This window comes from Protopterus annectens, chromosome 3.part0, assembly GCF_019279795.1.
Source record: "Protopterus annectens isolate FY-2018-M chromosome 3.part0, PAN1.0, whole genome shotgun sequence".
Taxonomy (NCBI): Eukaryota; Metazoa; Chordata; order Ceratodontiformes; family Protopteridae; genus Protopterus; species Protopterus annectens.
The window spans coordinates 70712588-70732737 of record NC_056731.1 but is presented as its reverse complement, the minus strand read 5'-3'; the positions used below and the strand labels follow the sequence as shown (position 1 = coordinate 70732737).

At 37.9% G+C, this 20150-nt stretch overlaps 1 protein-coding gene across 2 annotated transcripts in view; it reads left to right on the top strand.

Annotated features, from left to right (window-relative positions):
* The first annotated feature begins 1021 nt into the window (after positions 1-1021).
* Positions 1022-20150, top strand: part of LOC122796262 (C-C chemokine receptor type 4-like) — a 418095-nt gene continuing 398966 nt past the window's right edge. For both annotated transcript variants that reach the window (XM_044064594.1, XM_044064593.1), the window contains exon 1: positions 1022-1134. The gene's annotated coding sequence lies outside the window, so the exon portion shown is untranslated. The remainder of the gene's footprint in view (positions 1135-20150) is intronic.

Below are 20150 nucleotides of genomic sequence, written 5' to 3'. Positions count from 1 at the left end.
ATATATATATATATATATATATATATATATATATATATATATATATATATATATATATATATATGTGTGTGTGTGTGTGTGTGTGTGTGTGTACTCAAGCACACGTGTGTACATATATTTTATATATATTATATAGATTTAAGTTCCTATGGTCAGTAATTTAGTATTTCTGTTTTCTTGGTCCTTGTTTGCAATATCCCGACACTATTAATACTAAATGAGTATTTTAATTTACATTTTCTACTTGTAATTTGTTATATAGGTTTACTTTTACATGTATGCTTACTGACTCTGTCATTCTTTTTTTCAGAATTTGCATCATGTCAATATGTTTGTTAATGTTTATTGTGGGACCTTTTCCCTCTCACCCCCCACCCCTCAAAAATGGCTCTTACCCAGAAGGGTTAACCTGGTCAGCAACACAAAAACAAATAAATAATTTTGCATTACTTATTAATGATTTGTGGTCAACAAACTCGGTCAATTATCACTTATAACATTAATGTTTGTCAGTAAAGGATATTAAACTGAAAAAAAATTCCCATTTTATTAAAACCTACAACATGCTGGCTAAGCAGATTTGTTATCTGAAACCCTTAAGAATTCTACATTTATTTGGCTGGTAAATTTCATATGATATGCTTTTTAAATGTTAATTAAATTGCCATTGTACTTGGTTTAACATTCAGAAGAAGTCACTTTAATTTGAAAGAGAAAACTGATCTAAATAAAAGTTCTTCAGTTTTAAGAATTCTGCATTTATTGACAGCATTAATCACCAGTCTTGGCTTATACTTAAGCTGCATATTAAGAATGACCCTTATTTATCAGATAAGAAGATTGTAAAAAATCAGATTGACTTATTTAATTCTTGCTTTCTATTTTCTTCTTCTTCTGACCCGTGCATGGCTTATTTCTTCCAATTTAATTAATGGCATTTTTGTGATAAAAAGGCAGTGTTGTAATTATTGCCTTCTGAAGTTGCAATACTTGATTTATTAAGAATTATTTTTTCCACAGGAAGTATTCTCATTTTCGTACTTGCATGTGCAACTGTCAGTTGAAACAGATGCACAGATAACATGAGATGCTAGAAAGAAGACAGAAGAGGCAAAACAGCTCACATTCAATAAGGTAAGAATTTTTTTTCCCATGAAATGTTGCGTATCTTTATTTTAAAGACTTTTTGTCTAGTGTAAAATGGCTTACGTTTCAAGTTTAACAGTTATTAGCCTTCATGTACCACAAGATCTTTAGAAACGCTTTATAGATAAATTTAACAGCATTTGTTATGATTACTGAGAAGATGTAACCTTTTCTACTTCTAATTCATATTGCCAAAGTAGAAACATGACACAGGCAATTTTGTTTGAGAGATCAAAACTTCTGACAGTTTAATTAGCATATAGGATTAAAGCTATTTGCTGCTTATGAACTTCATCCTTTAGTCCTTGGTTCTAATCCCCCATTGTCCAGTTGCATAGTATATGACTCAGAAAGTCACTTAATCAGAAAGTATACACAGGCTACTCATAAAAAAGGGGTAGCTGTGCCATTGAATTTACTTGATAAATAAATAATCTATGCGTTTTTCATACTACCATCACGGGTGTATAGGACTGCAAAGCTGTAGCACTTTAGGAAGTGACTTCAGTAAACAGCTTCAATACCCCCATCAAAGTCTGATTATCAATATTTAGCTAACAGATTTGAGTTTTCTCTAGGCCTCTGCTGCTACTTATGCAGTAGAGTTAAAGGACAGAAACCTTAATTGTAAAAAGAGCACCAAGTGTAAGAAGCACAAAGTTTTTTTCTTTGCGCTTTAAACACATCAGATTCATTTGATATGTATTTAAATCTGACCTGCATATTCTGTCAGATTATTTAAAGGCTGGAGAGATCATTTGATTTGTTATTTCTGGTCACTTATGTAAGAGGCGATAGTGTTTACTAAAATTAGCTCTTCCACAGTGCTGTATCTTAGACCAAATATAACATATTACAGCTGATAAAGAACATTCCTGGCTATTCCTTTAACTATTTGCAAGAACATTACCATTGTTAGATAAACGACTGCTGCCCTACATAAAGGAAATTGTTATTTGTAAGGACATTACTTATTAAGAAGCAAACTTTGATGCCATTGTATTTGCTACATTAATCAAGTACCACTTCTCTTCTGAGAGATTTCTACCTTAACTTATTTTTCTTTGATGTCATTCCAAAAGCCCTGACTGTGTGTGTTTGTGGAGTGTGCATGTGTGTGTGTATATGTGTGTGTGTGTGTGTGTGTGTGTGTGTGTGTGTGTGTGTGTGTGTGTGTGTGTGTGTGTGTGTGTGTGTGTGTGTGTGTGTGTGTGTGTGTGTGAGTCTTTGTGTGTAAAAGTGTGTGCGCACATATCCATGCGCACATGCGTGTATGTGTATTTATGTGAAGACATGTACATGTGCATACATGCATGTATGTATGTCAGGGTGCATATGTGTGAGCATGTATACTCAAGGGCATGTGTGTGTGTGTGTGTGTGTGTGTGTGTGTGTGTGTGTGTGTGTGTGTGTGTGTGTGTGTGTGTGTGTGTGCCTGTGTGCTTACTCCTAGTGTATATGCATGTGTGTAACCAGTTGTATGAATCTTCCCCCTCACCCTTAAATAACCTATTAATTTCTTGCCACTTCTGTACTTTTGATTATCATCTCATGTTATAGCCTATTGTATGTGAGCCTTTCATATTTCTTCTCACATTTGGCTTTTCTAGATGGAAAGTTCCAGTAAATGGTTCTTGTGTTACTCTTGACTTACCCCCAAATGCAAATAAATATTTCCTTAAGTAAGTTTAGCGTGACTAGCACATACCATACAAATAACATTCTACTTGAATTTGACACATTCATCAAGGACATGGGTACCTACCATACCTCTCAACTATACAGAGTTTCACAGAATGTCCAGATTTTTGCCTTATACGTTTGGTCCGTTTTTCCATAAAATTGTGTTTTTTCTGGCAACTTAGTGGCAAATCATTAAAGATTGAAGTTAGAAAATAATGACATTTTTGTGTTAGACTTCATACCCCTCAGAAAACTCATGCTAATGCAAAATCTGTTATTTTATCAACTTTCTAAGTAATTACGAGCAATATTTCAAAACTGTCCCTATTTGTACCACTGTTTTATGGCTGTCCAGATTTCTTACTCTAAGAGGATGAGAGTTATGGTACCTACATTGATAACAAATTCTTCTTTGACTACCCCATCTCAGATGTGGTAAGAAAAAAACTTCTACTTCAGGCATCTTATCTTTTGTGATATCTCCTTAAAGTTTATTCCTCCAATATTAGTCCCTTCTTTGAATATAATGTGCTCTTTGCATGTTCCACACTAAGCACATAAACCAATTTGAGAGATCGCAATATTTTCTCTATTCAATGTCATATAGTCCCTTTGGTTTGATGTCTGCTTAACCTTCTATGCTATGAATGAACCAGTGGTAAAGCAAACCTCCAGTCTAGAGATAAACCTGTAGTACAACATCAGTGCCACTAGATGGCACAACAGGTACCTAACCCAATGTATTGTGCAAGTTCTACAATGGCTAGTCATACATGTAAAGCACAGTATTGCCTTAAAAATCTTTAAAAACAGTCTGAGCTATTTGGGGAAAATCTGCTTAATGGGCAAACTGTTACAATGCAAGCTTCAGTCCATTGCTGAATGATATGCAGCTGAGCTTCTCAATGGCCTCCTTGGCTGTAAGCTTAGTAAGAACCTACGGACCTATGAACTTCATTAGACCAAAGCTTTATGATCCTTCCTTAATCTTATATTATCCCTTCCCTCCGTTTACTAAGCATTTAACATTATCGCAGGCCATGTCTAGTCATATCCTGACTAATTTTAAGTACAGTCCAAAAATATCAGTCTTAAGTGCTGATAATACATATTTTAATTACATACTATGGTGCTCTGTAGGTTCATACATAGTCCTAAATACTTGCATCCTGTATGTTCAACATGACTCTTGCATCAAAGTGATTTTTTTAAGGCACTGCAATATGAAAAAACTGAAACAATTCCTTTAAAAAATAAAAGCAAATTTGAATGCAGGTAAACCACCTTTAACATCACTATATCAAGCCAATGTGCATTATGCATGCCACTTTATGTTAAACATTCCAGCCCATTTTATTAAGTATGCATGAGAAGTTTTATTGCTAAGTTACCTGAGAAGTATACCCAAGCCATTGTTGTGATATGTGAAGCCAGGAGCTAAGTTCAGGAAAGCACTCAGGAAAACCGAGTTTAGGAATGATTATCAAGCTTATGCTTCTACTAAATGTATCTTTCCCTTGAAATAAGATAGAATTGTTGTCCTTAAATTTCCTAACTGACCTCTGAAAGGGACTAGAAAGCAGCTGGGCATTTCATATACCCTAGTCTTTTGAAATGAACTGTGAGATGAGAAGATGCATGTGCTGGCCTATAGAATAATGGCACAGCTTTAGCACATCATTTGATACAGGAATGGAAATGTTTTTCAATATTTCTCAGCTTCCTATTGCATGATGGAACTGCAGCTACCTTTGCTGACGCACACCTCATTCTAAATCATTATACAACCTGGTAGACACGGACAACTTTTGCATGCAGTTGGTTCTACGCATCTGTGCAGTTACTGAGACATGGTTTAAAGCTGCTGAGTACCCTGGCAGTGTAAGGTTTCAGTGCCTTCCACACTTTTAGTCCAGTAACTGCACAGACAAGGACTAAAGGTGGAGGTGTCTCAATAAACCTCAGTAACAAGCATACCTCTAGGGTGGTCAAACAGGATGATGTGCTGGAGTTCCTCCATGTGCAGCTCACCATAGACAAAATCCCGTATCATATCCTAGCCAGGTATAGGTCACTCCCCATGTCCCAAGAAGCTCACAGTGCATACTTGGACCTACTGGATACACTTACCATCCAACCTAACATCCTACTCATGGGAGACTTTAATTACCCCTCTGCAGATTAGGAATCCTACATGGCTTCCAGTCGGCAGGTACAGAGATTCATGGACATCGTAAATACAAACACCCTTGATCAAATAGTATATACCTATTTGAGGCTTCAAAGTACTGGCTCTCATGCTCACAAATATTGGAGAATGCTGCAGTCCCCAGGTGTCTCATCCTCCATAGTAAGATCTAACCATAAAGTTGTCTCCTTTAAAATCAAAATCAACTCTGTAATCCCATTAAAACCAGTAACAGATAGTAACTATTCCAAGGCAAATTATCTGTTATTAAGTGATGGTTTGTCAAAATACAATGCTCCTCCAAACCTTGAGAACACACCAGCCTATGCTGAATTGCACTCAGAAACTCTGTACAACCATGTCAATGGATCCATAGAGGCTGTTGTACCTACCATAAATAAGCCCAGAACTATTCCCAGAAACAAAATGTCCTTGTGGCATTCCCAATTAAATAGGGTACACAACAAAAGGAAAAAATGATGGCAAAAATCAGGAATGCTAATTCCCTTGAAGATAAAAACTCTTGTCATCAAAGTAAATTTAAAATTTGAAAGTAAATAGGCTCCTAAGAAGGCTAATTAGGTCAAGCAAACCCATCTTTGAGGTTAAGATATCCTCCCAGGTGGAAGATAATCATAAGACCTCAAGGGCAGCACACAGCAATGTGCTGTAATGGTGGTTAATTGTGTCACATTCATTGAGCCTGATGATACAGTGAACCTGTTATTGGACCAATTCAATTCCAACTTTATCCCCTCTCACTGCACACTATCCCCCCATGATACCCTCCAACACAAACCCTCCAACTATAACTAGGGAGGATGAACTGGCTGCACTCACTAAATAAAAGAATACGGCCTCAATAGGCCCCAATAACATCCCAGGATGCCTCCTGAATAGTCTAAAATATGACTTATCAGGCCCTTAATGTCCTATAAGGATACAGGACATCATTATTCTCTTGGGAAAACTTTGCTAAGCTTAGAAAGACCCCCTCGGGTCATTAGTCTAGTAACAGTCTTTGAATCTATGACTCTAACTATAGTCTTGAAATAGGCTTTGTGCAGTGTGATTGGAGGACTTTAACTATCATCACCCTTGATAAGTGAGGACCTTCAACAGATTCTTGAAACTACAGACTCATTAGTCTGACTAGTTTTATTGGCAAAGCCATGGAAAGAATTATCATGAAATTATCATCAAGGACACAGGAGACCTCCAGACGCTGGATCCATTCCAGTTTGGCTTTGTTAAAGGAAGGTCATGCTTACTGAATCTTCTTTGAAAAGGTCATTAAGTCAATGGATGAGGGGATAACTATGCATACTGCCTACCTAGATCTGTCTAAGGCATTTGATACAGTACCCCACTCAGGCACTGTCAACAAACTTACAGAACTAGGTATAAACCCCTTTATAACATGCTGGATAGCTAGCTGACTAACTGATAGGACCCAAGAGGTTAGAATTGCTTAGGCCACCTCCGCAAAGAGGCCAGTCAAAATTGGAGTTGTCCAGGGTTTTGTGCTAGGCCCACTCCTCCTTGGCATCTACATCTCAGATGTCAAAGCTAATGTCAAAGGCCTCTGGATAACAAAGTTCACAGATGGTTGTAAACTGGGAGTAGTCACTGAATCCCCCTAAGATGATAACACCCTTCAGGAAGGTCTAATACAATTAAATGCTTGGTGCCAAAGCCATGATTTAAAACTCAGTACCAAGAAATGCATAATAGTACCTTGTGTCAATATCAATCATCAATAAAACTCCATTACAAGTTGATTCACTAGTCAGTGAGCTGGGAATTCATGTCGGGTTGACCTTTGACCAACATGTGTCCATGATAGTAAGAAAATCCTTCTATGTTGCTCAACTTATAAGCAAGGGCATGGCATCTAGGTCCAGAGAGGTCATCATATCATTATACTTGTCCCTCATCAGACCCATCATAGAGTAAAATGCCCCCTTTGGTATGTACCTGACCAGACACATACAGCAACTGAAATTTCCACAAAAGTTCCTTAGAAAAAGAATACAGGGAGTAAACACAATGCCCTACACTGATCACTTGAAAGTCCTGTCTCTTTACACGGTGTCATACAGACTTCTGAGCTGTGATCTTTGCCTGGCATACAACGCATCCCTGGACCCAGTTTTGATGAATCTTTTGCACATCTGCAAAACAAACAGCATCAGGACTACTAGATCAAAAGACCTAAACTTTGTTTGTAACAAATATAAGACATACTGGAGAGACAGATATATTTTTAGAGAATTCCCATTCTCTGGGACAGGCTACCCATCAATATGAAGCAGAGTTCCTCCCTATCCCTATTTAAGCGCAGCTTGGACCAATACCTGGGTAATCAGAAATTCACCCCTGGTCTGGCTCCTATGTCTATGATGGATAGAGGCAGGCAGTAAACCACCCCCTGTAAATCAAATATAAATTAAATTTGTGGGTCACCTTTGGGTTGCATGGCTATGCTTTTAAGGATTTGAAGCAAGGCCACCTAATCTTCGCTGCTACAGAATCAAGAGGATATAAATCTGGAGCAGCTATTTGATCCAGTCTGACATTTACTATGATGACAGAGTTTTTTCTAGAGGATATAAATCTGGAGCAACCATTCGCTCCAGTCTGACATTTACCCAGGAAGTTAGAATTGGGGAGTCCACCACTTCAAAGAGGCCAGTCACAAGTGGAGCCCTTCAGAGATCAGTCCTTGGACCGCTACTTTTTGGCATTTACTTCTCTGAAGTCAAGGGCGATATCAGTGGTCTCTGGCTGACTAAATTTGCAGATGTTATTGAATCTCACACTGATACAAATGTTCTCCAGGAAGGGCTGACACAGGCAAACAACTGCTGTCATAGCCATGGACAAAAACTAAATGCCAAGAAATGCATAATAGTATCCGTCATCCACCCCTGGTAACTATCATATTGACAATGCACCCCTGAGAACTGACCTAGTAGCCAGGGACCTAGGGACACACATAGATAGTAATCTAGCCTTTGACTATCACATGTCTACAGTAGTGAGGAAATCATTCTATGCTGCGCAACTTATAAACAAAGGTATGGCATCTAAGTCCAAGAAATTCATTGTTCCACTGTATTCGACATTCATCAGACCTATCATAGTGTACAATATCCTTTTTGGTATGTACCTAACCAGGCATATCTAACAACTGGAATGTCCACAAAGGTTCCTCACTAAAAGAATACAGGATATAAGTAAAATGTCCTATGCAGACTGCTTCAAGGCTTTATCCCTCTATTCTGTCTCCTACAGGCTTTTGAGGTGGGATCTATTCCTGACATACAGTGCACCGTCAGACCCCACCTTGATGGACCTCCTGCATATCCACAAAACAAACAGCACCAGAATTACCCATTCTAAGGACTTGAACCTTGCCTGTGATATAATAGGACCTGCTGGAGATACAGGTATGTACCCCAGAGATTACGCTATCTCTGGAACAGGCTCCCCATCCATGTGAAGCAGAGTTCTTCCCTAACCCAATTCAAGTGCAACTTGGACAATTGGATGGGGAACAGGAAATTCATCCCTGGTTTGGCACCTCTGTCTCTAATGGATACAGGCAATCTGTAAATGGTTCATCTCCCAGGCCCTAGCTTGTAAATGTTTTCATCTCCCAAGCCCCTGCTTACACTTATCAAGGGTATCAGAACTTGTCAGAGATTTGGGATACATGGCTAGGCTTAAAAAGGCCCTTGTGGTCATTAGCCTTGTAAACACCTATGAATCTAGATATGAACCTATCAACTATGACAACAGAGTTCTTCTAGTATATTTCATTATCTAAAGGCATTAATCTCAAATTTCTCAAGAAAGCTGTGTGTATTTAATAAAAACACAAATGCCCAAGGTAAGAGACAGAGATATAGCTAGCCGATAGAGGCAGAGTGACAGACAGATATATAGAAAGAGAAAATAATGAGTTGTTCAGCTTCAGTTTACAGCCATTGACATTAATGTTCTAGTCATTACCTGATATGTGCTGGAACTTACAAAACCATTTGCTTTTTAAATATAAAAATGTTGATAAATATGTCTACTAATCAGCACCTTGCTCCTTTTCAGACTTTGTTAACAGTGCCTTTTCAGACTTTGTTAACAGTGGTTTATTATCTAAACAGCCAATAATTACTTTTTGTAATTTTAATATATTCTGCATTACATGGTCTTGTGTGGCCATGTGTTGTTGCTTTGTAATACAGAAATTACTTCATTTCTGAGTAATATCTTTAGCTCTAAGCACACATGTATGAAATGTCATATGCTTAAAAGTTGCTCATATATCTTAATCTTTATCTTAAGTAGATTTTCTAAGTGACACAATAAATGCCTACAACTTGCATCTCAAATGCACATTGCACAGTCTTTAATCAAAAATGTCTGTAACTCATGTAAAATCAGATAAAATGCAAACTACGGTAATGCGAGCAGTGCAGACTGATGATTTTCCTGATAACAGCTTAGACTTCCAGCATATGCAAAGTAAAAGCAGAAAAAATGATTAGCACAGAAAATGATTTAAACAAGAAAACATCTTATGACAAATTCTGTAGTATACTGTTTTGGGGAGGGTGCAGAATATTGCTGGCATCACCACAGCAATGCATTATTTTCAAAACTTTTCTGAATACAAAAGTATATATATTAAATCTTGGTAAGCCTGTCTTTTGCATCTAAACTATGTAAAAAATTTGTAAGCAAATATTTTGTTTATGTCCCCATACACTTTTAATACTTAGCTTCTAAAAGCATAGATAGTGGGAGACTGATTTACAATGTCTCCAGTTGTGAATGTAAAACAAAAAAGTACAAAACCACTACTAGTAAAATTTGAAAAGCAAAGTGTTGATGTCACATCTAAGAGGGTTTGCTATATAGTTCAGGTGGCACTATTTATACAAGCTGATGACGTGACACACAACAACTACTGCTTTTCTTTTTATTTGCTAAGGATCTAATAAAGTATTGTTTACTATGACCACAAAGAAATACTGGTAGCTTTTGTTTTGCTGCATGTGGTAGGGCTATGACAGAACCCATGGCTTCTAGGTAAATAAGGTAGGATGATCATAACAAAGGTGGACTGAAAAAGACGTCTGACTCCTCATGCTTTAAGAGCTCCAGTAAATGTCAGGCAGCACGGATATCGGGAATAATTGATTTTTTTTATTCTGCCGATGACGAAAAGTACAGTAGATACACAGCACTGATAACCACAGGGAACAACCAATTTTACAGAGGATACCGGGACAATATTCCACTAGATGAAACTTCTGCACTAAAATAAAGCTAAGCTAATATGTTGGGGGGGGTCAGTTATTAGAATAGAAGAAAGCTTTCAAACCATCATTACCAGCTAATACTTAAGACTGACCTGGTCAGTAGTTATTGAGAGAAATAGAAGCATTAATCTGGACATTATCTTTTTCATTCATTCATTCATTCATTTATCACTACATGCAAGCGTGAATGGATTTATCTGCTTATCATCTATCTAGCTATCTGTCTATCTATTTATCTACATATCTACATCTCTGTCTATTTATTTAAACATTTATCTACATATCTGTCTATCTGTCAAACAATCCAACTCTCTAACTTTAGCTGTAGATTCTATTTATAAGTACTTCTGTGTAACAATAGTGATTGGAGAAAGAAGTGACTGATATAAAAATGTTTTTAACTTAACTAGATCACCTTATATTGGAACTCTGGTAGAAAAGTTAATATCAGCGATTTAACAGCAAGCATAGAAAAAATTAGGGATAACAGAAAGAGGGATAAAAGTACGTCATGAAGATAACGTACATCAAATAAAAAATAAATAGAAGCCCTTTAAATAGGGAATAAAGAGATATGTTTGGCAACAATAAATCAGGTAACACTATAGCAAAAATATGTTTGTATGAAAAGCTATAAAGCTTAGAAACATAAATACAATAATAAAGCCAAGATTAAATGTCTTTACTGCAGTCAGTACATTTGGAGACACTCAGCTAATGTGTATCATTGCAACTACATTAGATACAAAAATAAGTAGGGATGACTATATATATTTGTTTTATTCACAAAGACATTGCCAGTCTTAAAAGTTGGTGTTCAAGTGAAATCCAGGGTACAGAGTAGTATTCATTAACATTTTGTCTGATTACATTTATGAGGTTGGTTTTAGTTGGTGCATTTCTTCCCCTGATTTAACCAAATTTTATATAAAAAGATGAGTAATTTTAACAGCTAGTTATGACATTATTGTATGAGGAGGCATGATATGACATCTTAGGAAAAGGACAGTACCTCTAGGTTGATTGCATAAATTTAAATTTTAACAGAAGGAATATATTTCATCAATATCAAATTAAAATTCTTTATATCAAGAGTAGATGGCTCTATTAGAAGTTTCATTATGAGCATTAGTGACAGGTAGAAAGAAAGCTGATTCTTCTTTGGTAGAAGCCTATGTTATTAATTTAAAAAGCTTGAAAAAAATTGTAATTGCCATAATTTTGTAGTTTGCTGTGCTGTGTAATAGAAATTTGGATTATGTAAACATTCAGATTCCATAACATTTGGGGTGGAGAAACAAAGCCTATAAGTGATACAGAATCCTTGCTGCTGTTGACATTCCTAAATCACCTCAGCCCTGTTTATGCAACAGGCAAGGGAAGAATTACCTTGTTGCAATTGTTCTATGGACCCATGGATGCAGATTACTACAGAAAAAAAGTCATGCTAGCTCCTGGTCAAAGAAAGAATCACTGCCCCAAACCATCCTGTTAATATGTCCATATAATGTGATTCTGTACTCTGTAGCATGCAATGTATGGATTAACTCTGTAATGTGAGTAAACTCAATTCCCACACTAGTGTATGCAATTAAGGAAGTCACTGGTCATGGCAAGCACATATAGTAGGAGAGGATGGGAACGCTGTACGGTATTAAGACTACAAGCATGTGTAAGATGCTTGGACTGAGGCATACTGCAAGAAAAATCAGTGGTGCTGCTGATGTGAATGCAATGAATTGTCCCATTCCTCTATATACAGTATGCATCCTTTTGTTATAACACACAGGGAATTCAGTAAGCAGGTGCTGCTGCGACCAGACATGTAACTCTGCTTGTTACTGTAGCCATTACGCTTTAGCATAGGATATACATTTGAACAGTCTGCTTTATGAAGGATTACCGTCTGTGATCATATTTAAAGTTGTAACATACAGGATACAGTATCTTGTCAGCTCTGTCAAAGGCCGTGTACTTATAGGTACCACTCCCTTTCTGCTATTTAAATAAATATGTCTGTCAAGTTCAGGGGCTATTCTAACATACCTAAAACATGTTTATGTATTGGAATTTTCATGGATATGATGCTGTGTAATGTGCTTAACAGAGAGATAATGCCTGTGTAACAACAGATGCAGTAGGCAAAAACTGCAATGCAGATCCCAAAGAAGTAAACTACACGCATATTATTAACACAATAACCCTGTTATCATAATGCAGGCAGCAGACAATTTACCTGCATCTTTACTCTTATAATGGCAGACTATAACATACCCTCACATGGGGCATTCTTCTCCACACACTTGTTATTTCAGAAACACTGCACTATTTTTTACTTATATGACGGTTGGATTCACCATTCTTATTACATTTCCTGGAATTGGAAGCAGGCAGAGGGTGAATCAAAAAACTAACCAACTTTAATAAAAAAAGGAGAAAAGGAATAAGCTGACCTTAGCATGTCTTCCTAATCACAAAATTATACCAAAACAAATGGCTGGAAGCCTGGGAGAGCTCCCAGAAGTGAAAGGATTATCCACAACCAAAGAGATCTGAAGAGGGGTCCTAAACGAGCAGGAAATATAGATAAGAAGGGTAGTTAAAAAGCCTGAGAATGTTTATGGTGTCTCACACACACACACACACACACACACACACACACACACACACACACACACACACACACACACACACACACACACACACACATTGTTGTCATCTATGTCAGATTATCAAAGTTACAAAACTTTGAAATTCATATGGCCAAAACGATATGATCAAAGTTTCAGAACTTCGAACATTAAAAAAAAAAAAAAAACTTCTATTTTTAACATTTTTCCAGGGGGGACAAGGCCCCCTGCACCCCCAACAGCCCAGGCTAAACACAGAGATCACACTACATTGTGGAAAAGGGTAAATTTCCCATTCTGCCTTGTATCACAATCTCCATTCAAAACGTTCAAAGTTTCGATCAGTTGGTCCTGACTATATAGGCTCATAGGTTCATAGGTAGGTACTAGGCTGTTGGCCCTGGGGACTATATAAGCCTAGCCAAAAAAGTTACCTGGCTTTCGCCACCCAAGAAAGTTATTTTTCTGAACCCCTGTCTAGCAGAGCCACAAAAGTGATCCCTGGGGTGAATTTCCCATTTCCCATCCAATTGTCGAGATTCTTCTTAAAGAGGGCTAATGAGGAGCTTTGCTTCACATGAATTGGTAGTCTGTTCCAGAGCATGGGAAGCCTGTGGGACAGGAATCTATCCCTCTAGCGTGTTCTGTTTATTGTGGTGGCAAGGTTAAGGTCCCTGGAGCATGTGACTTGGAAGGATTGAGGTTTCTTTAACTGTAGCATGTCCAACAGATCTGGGTTTGACATGGCTTTGTATGTTAGGCAGAGGTCGCCTCTGAGTAGGTGATGAGCAATGGAGTAGAGCTGGAATTTTTTGAGACAGTCTGTGTATGGCATCTGTTTGAGACTGGTAATCCTCTTAATGAGGTATTTCTGTGGCCTTTCTAGTTGTTGTAGATGTCTTGCGAGGTACATGCCAAACAGGGCTTTGTAGTCTATAATGGGTCTGATGAGGGATGAGTAGAGGGGAATAATGACCTCTTTTTTTCTGGAGGTGAACCCCTTTGTGATGAGGTGTGCCATGTAGAAGGATTTTCTGACTATTGTGGCGATGTGATTATTAAAGGAGGGACTACTGTCCACTCGTGTCCCAAGGTCTCTAATCACACTTTTGGTGTTTAGTAGGCTACCACCTATGTGGTAGTTCATGGGTACAGTGTTTTTCCCAAAGGGGATGACAATGCACTTCTTGGCATTGAGCTTGAAGCCATGACTTTGACACCAAGTATCAGTCTCAGTGACACCCCTTTGTAGAGTGTCCACATAATTAGGCGATTCTATAATGGCACCTAGTTTGCAGTCATCTGTGAACTTTGTTAGCCATACGACTTTCAAAGTTTTGAAACTTTGATAAGCTGATAGGGATCTATATATATATATATATATATATATATATATATATATATATATATATATAAATGCCACCATTTCCTTTCTGCAATTTGTATTTTTAATACTCTTTGTAAGGAAAACTGGCCTCCTTCCTTATTCCCCAGCATTTTCTTGTATAATTTAATAAGGGGACAGTATTACTGCTCATCTATTCATGTAGTATAGTATAAGATATGAATGAGTGAAGCCCCAAGATAGAATATAGCTGGGTGCCATCCTGCAGGCCTTAAAGTTAGTTCTGGGGAACATTCACAAGGCCAGGGTCACTAAAAGTTACTTATGTTCAATGATTTCCAGTCTTAAAACATAACAGCAATATTGACTATTGGACCATAAATACATTTACACAGCATTTTCTTATCATGTTGTGCCATCCCTGATGACCATCAAACCTTCTCCAGTCAGGCTAAGCCCAGTCATTCTCCTTGTCATTACAATGAATGTATCTAGTAGCATATGGGTCCGACATAAGGAAACCATCACACAAGCATTCATAACAGTTACTCATGGTCTGCTCAACATCTGTACAACTGAGGGAAGTTTGTGTTCATGACCCTAATAAAACCCATATGCGGATGTAAGCCCCTGTGTCACTGTAGGGCCCACCTATGCCCCTCAGCACCAAATATGCAGACTTCTTCACATGTGACAGCATCAGTTACCATCATCAGATTTTTCGTGACTACTGCACATCATTCCTGTATAGCCTTCATTGCTTCAGGCAAGCTTCCTTTTGCCCTGGGGCAACAATGTGGCAGCTGACAAACCACCTACCTCTCCCCAGGAGGGGCAAACCCATTCTTCTCTGCCAACTACATCAACCACTCAGTGTGCAACTAGAGCAGGTTACCCGAGTCGTACTTAGGGCTCTGTCCTTCTATGCTGTAAAGCTGTCTCACATTATATAAACAATTAATATCAAAGACAACTATACCCATTTTAATTTTAGATGGACTTTCTTTTTTATGTGTGCCCCCCCCCAAAAAAAAACACTATTTCTTATATTACTCTTTGTGCTGTAGAACAGACTTTAACCATTAACAAATTAAGTTAAAATACCATTTATACACAAGAAAGAGAACAATAAACAATGTCAAAACATAAACAAATTCAGATTATTTTCTTGCACTGGTTAGATGTCATAGTTATCATGTGTTACATTATCATTGTCCAGCCAGCAACCAAGCATCACTTTTAATTTCCCCATAAGACTATATTTCCACACCCAATATTTCCTGGGCTTCTTCACCAGAAATGGAATCCACCTTTCAGCATTCACAGAAATTATTGTATCTACTACAAGTAATCATATGCCATTATCTCTTGACACATTTACTTGCCATCAAGTGTCTAAATGACAAGTGTCCTAACTAAAACTAGCCTGATCCTACTGAATTACCTAGCCCTCTCACCACCTGACACTAATAAATTGTGTAACCCTACCATAACCCTAACTCTAATCTTAAAACTCCCACCTGGTACCTAATCCTATCCTATGTCCTAATTCCCTATCCTTAAAACTCCCCTCTCACTCCCTAAACCTAAAACTCCACTCTCTCTCACCAAATCTAAACTCCCTGATTAGTCCTGAAACCTGAAACTCCCCTTCTCATTAAATCTAAACTCCCTGATTACACCATTAAATCTAAACTCCCTGATTACACCTAAAACTTAAAACTCCACTCCCTCTCACTAAATTTAAACTCCCGGATTACTCCTGAAACCTAAAACTCTTCCCACACCATAATCCCAAACTCTTCTCTCACTTCCCCAGCCTAAACTCCATTCCCCCTCCCTAACCTTAAACTGCTCCATTACTCCATAAACCTAAAACTCCCCTCTCACTCCCTAAACTTAAAACTCTGTTCCTGCACCCTAACTCTAAACTCTCCTCCTGATCCCCAACCTTAAAACTCCCTGCCATTCCCTAAACCTAAATCTAGCCTCTTAATTACTGCTTAAAAACTTAAGTTACAATCCCACCTTATGGCTGATATACTTACCTTGCTGAAAATTGAATAATGATTTAAGGCAAGGTGTGTCAACTCAACTCTCTGCATACATCTGCTACATCATACCTGGACATATTATTCAGGTTCAAACAAGGGCAGCAGGTCATGCAAACTACAAAATACTCACATCCCTGCCTGTGAGATGGTGGTCTTCAAGCAGCTGAGAGTTGGATGCTGGCAATAGACCTAAAATTATTATATGACGTATAATATAGCATAAAACCCAGTTTAGAATGCTTCCTTATAGTAAAGCCTTATATTTATAACAAGACAACCATTAAAAGCAATGATTGTGCTAAAAATTCTTTTTTTGCAATTCTATTTTTGTCTTTTCTATAACACGGTCTACTGCATTCCCAGTACCTGCCTCTGATTTGGATTTACACCTCCTAGTTGTAGCTTCCTAATCCCCTTCACCACTAAATGTATTAAATCCTGCTTGTTTTTTTTTTTTTTTGCGAAATCCAATAAATTATCATAACCTAGAAAATATGTTCCTTACACAGCATCTCTTCTAATAGTACTATCTCTGATCTGCATGCATTTATTCTCCTAAAAGACTAAAATATATGTTTCCTTGTCTCACATTTATGGAAGTCCAATCCCAACATGTGGAGTCTGCTAGAGGGTACATCCATCACATCCTAGCTGAGGTGTAAAAAAATCTGTGCAGGAAAATATTCTAAATGTCCTGGATTTTTAAATGATCTCTGCAGCTGACATGTTTATCCCCAGATGGCAACATGATTTCTCCACTGTATCCTTAACTTAACTTTGCTCCATTTTATCCATTACCTTATTAATTTCTTCAGGTTGCTGAATGCCCAGATGACCAGTCATTTAGCCACTGGTAATTTATTCCTTGCCCGCCATAAAAAATAAATCACTGAAACCCATGACTCCAGCAGGGTGTAAAACTAATACATTGTTTAGGTTTTGAGACAAGAACTTTTCAGTGCTCTCCCCCACCCTGTTCCAATGGCCTTTTCTCTTGGTATCTTATTATGTGTCAAAAGCACTTAGTTCCATCCTTGTACCATATTGTTAGCCTCTGCCAAAAATCATGCGTCTCATACGGTAACAAGTACTTTTTTACAAAAATTCCCAGACCACACTATGCCACTGATTTCAGATCCCCTATACTTCCCCAACTGAGAAAATAGGCTGTGTACACCTAGCCTGCTATGTATAAAAAATATTCTTTATTACCTAGTCACCAACATGGGATTTAGGCTGACTGATATACTGAAACTACTTTATACACCCTCAAAGATGAATGTCTAACCAAAGGCACAAAAATAGGGACAGATTTTTAAATACTGCTCTTATAAACTTAGAAAGCTGCTAGAATAACAGCATTTGCATTAGAATGAAGTCTGAAACTTAAATATATTTCATTATTTAGTGAAGCCAATCTTCAATGATTTGCCAGAAAACTGCATATTTTGTACGGAATGGACCAAAAACGTAAGACAAAAATCTGGACATTTGAGTTTTTAGAACATAATCTTCTTTAGTCATTCAGTTCTATCAAAATTAGTCTTAAAGCCCTTAGTTGATTCAGATACATCCTAGACAATATAATGTTCCATCTTATCACCCCCTACTTTTTTCTGTCTTTGACAGCTGGTTATTTACTTAATAGGTACTGGATGAGACTTACATATGGAATGTTATTACGTTAATGAACACCTTTATTGAATTATCACTTGTAGCATAGGCAACTTACATGATGTAGTAAAGAGATATATTTAAACGGATTCCTATTACAAGAACGAAAGTTCACATCTTCGAACTTGTAATAGGAAGCCTCACTTCCGTGAAAATGCACTTCACCGAAAGTACCGCAGCACAGTGGAGGACATCAAAAAACAAGCTATGTCCTCCACTATGGTGTGATACTTACAGACCTTAGGGTTAGGGCACGGGTTAGGGTAAGGGGATAGTTAGTAAAGCTATCCCCTTACCCTAACCTATGCCCTAACCCTAAGGTTCATGACTATCGCACCATAGTGGAGGACATTGCTATGTCCTTCACTGTGCTGCAGTCATCATGGACCTTATGGTTAGGGCACGGGTCATGGTAAGGGGATAGCCCATGACCCGTGCCCTAACCCTAAGGTCCGTGAGTACTGCACAGAAGTTCAGTACAACGCCAGTTCATTGTATTGAACTTCACGTAAGTGCACTTTCGATTAAGTGCACTTTCGCTGCAGTGTGCATTCCATTCACTATTTCGAAGTAGTGAACCTTCAATCTAGTGTATGGAATCCATTTAAACTAATCACATTGTTGGATTGTGGAATTACAACCACATGCTTTAAGAAGAATGCTGATATATATGTGTGTATGTATGCATGTATATATATATACACACACACACACACACACACACACACACACACACACACACACACACACACACACACACACACACACAGTGGATGTAAAAAGTTTACACACCCCTGTTACAATGCCAGGTTTTTGTGATATGAAAAAATGAGACCACAGTAAATAATTTCAAAACTTTTCCCACCTTTAATGTGACTTATAACCTGTACAATTCAATTGAAAAACAAACAAATCTATTAGGGGAAAATATAAAAAATAAAAAATGTACAATACGCTGGTTGCATAAGTGTGCATTCCCTTAAACTAATACTTTGTTGTATGTGCACACAATTAAACTAATACTTTGTTGCACCTTTTGATTTAATTACAACATTCAGTCTTCTTGGGTAGGAGTCTATCAGCATGGCACATCTTGACTTGGCAATATTTGCCCACTCTTCCTTGCAAATCTGTCAGATTGCGAGGGCATCTCTTGTGCACTGCCTCTTCAGGTCACCCCAAAGATTTTCTATTGGATTTAGGTCTGGGCTGTGTCTGGGCCATTCCAAACTTTAATTTTCTTCTGGTGAAGCCATTATTTTATTGATTTAGATGTATACTTGGGGTCACTGTCATGTTGAAAGGTGAAATTCCTCTTCATCTTCAGCTTTCTAGCATACATCTGAAGGTTTTGGGCCAAAAGTGACTGGTATTTAGAACTGCTCATAATTCCCTCCACCTTGACTAAAGCCCCAGTTCCAGCTGAAGAAAAGCAACCCCAAAGCATGATACTGCCACCACCATGCTTCACCATAGAGATGGTGTTCTTTTGGTGATGCGAAGTGTTGTTTTTTGCACCAAACGTACCTTTTGGAATTGTGGCCAGAAAGGTCATCCTTGGTCTCATCAGACTATAACACATTTTCCCGTATGCTTTTGGGAGAAATGTATTGTTCTGAAAATTTTAGCCAGGCCTGGATGTTTTTGTGTGTAAGAAAAGGCTTCCATCTTGCAACTCTACGCCATAGTCCAGGCATATGGAGAATAGGGGAGATTGTTGTCACATGTATTACACAACCAGTACTTGCCAGAAATTCCTGCAGCTCCTTCACTGTTGCTGTAGGTCTCTTGGCAGCCTCCCTGATTATTTTTCATCTTGTCTTTTCATCAATTTTGGAGGGACGTCCAGTTCTTTGCAATGTCACTGTTGTCCCATATTTTCTCCACTTTTTGATGACTGTCTTCATTGTGTTCCATGGTATATCTGATGCTATGGAAATTTTTTTGTACCCTTCTCCTGACTGATATGTTTCAACAATGAGATCCCTTTGACGCTTTGTAAGCTGTCAGCGAGCTATAGCTTTTGCTGTAGCAGGCAACTGAGTAAATTTCAGGAAAGTCCTACTAGGACAGCTGAACTTTATTTGGGGTTAGTCAGAGTCT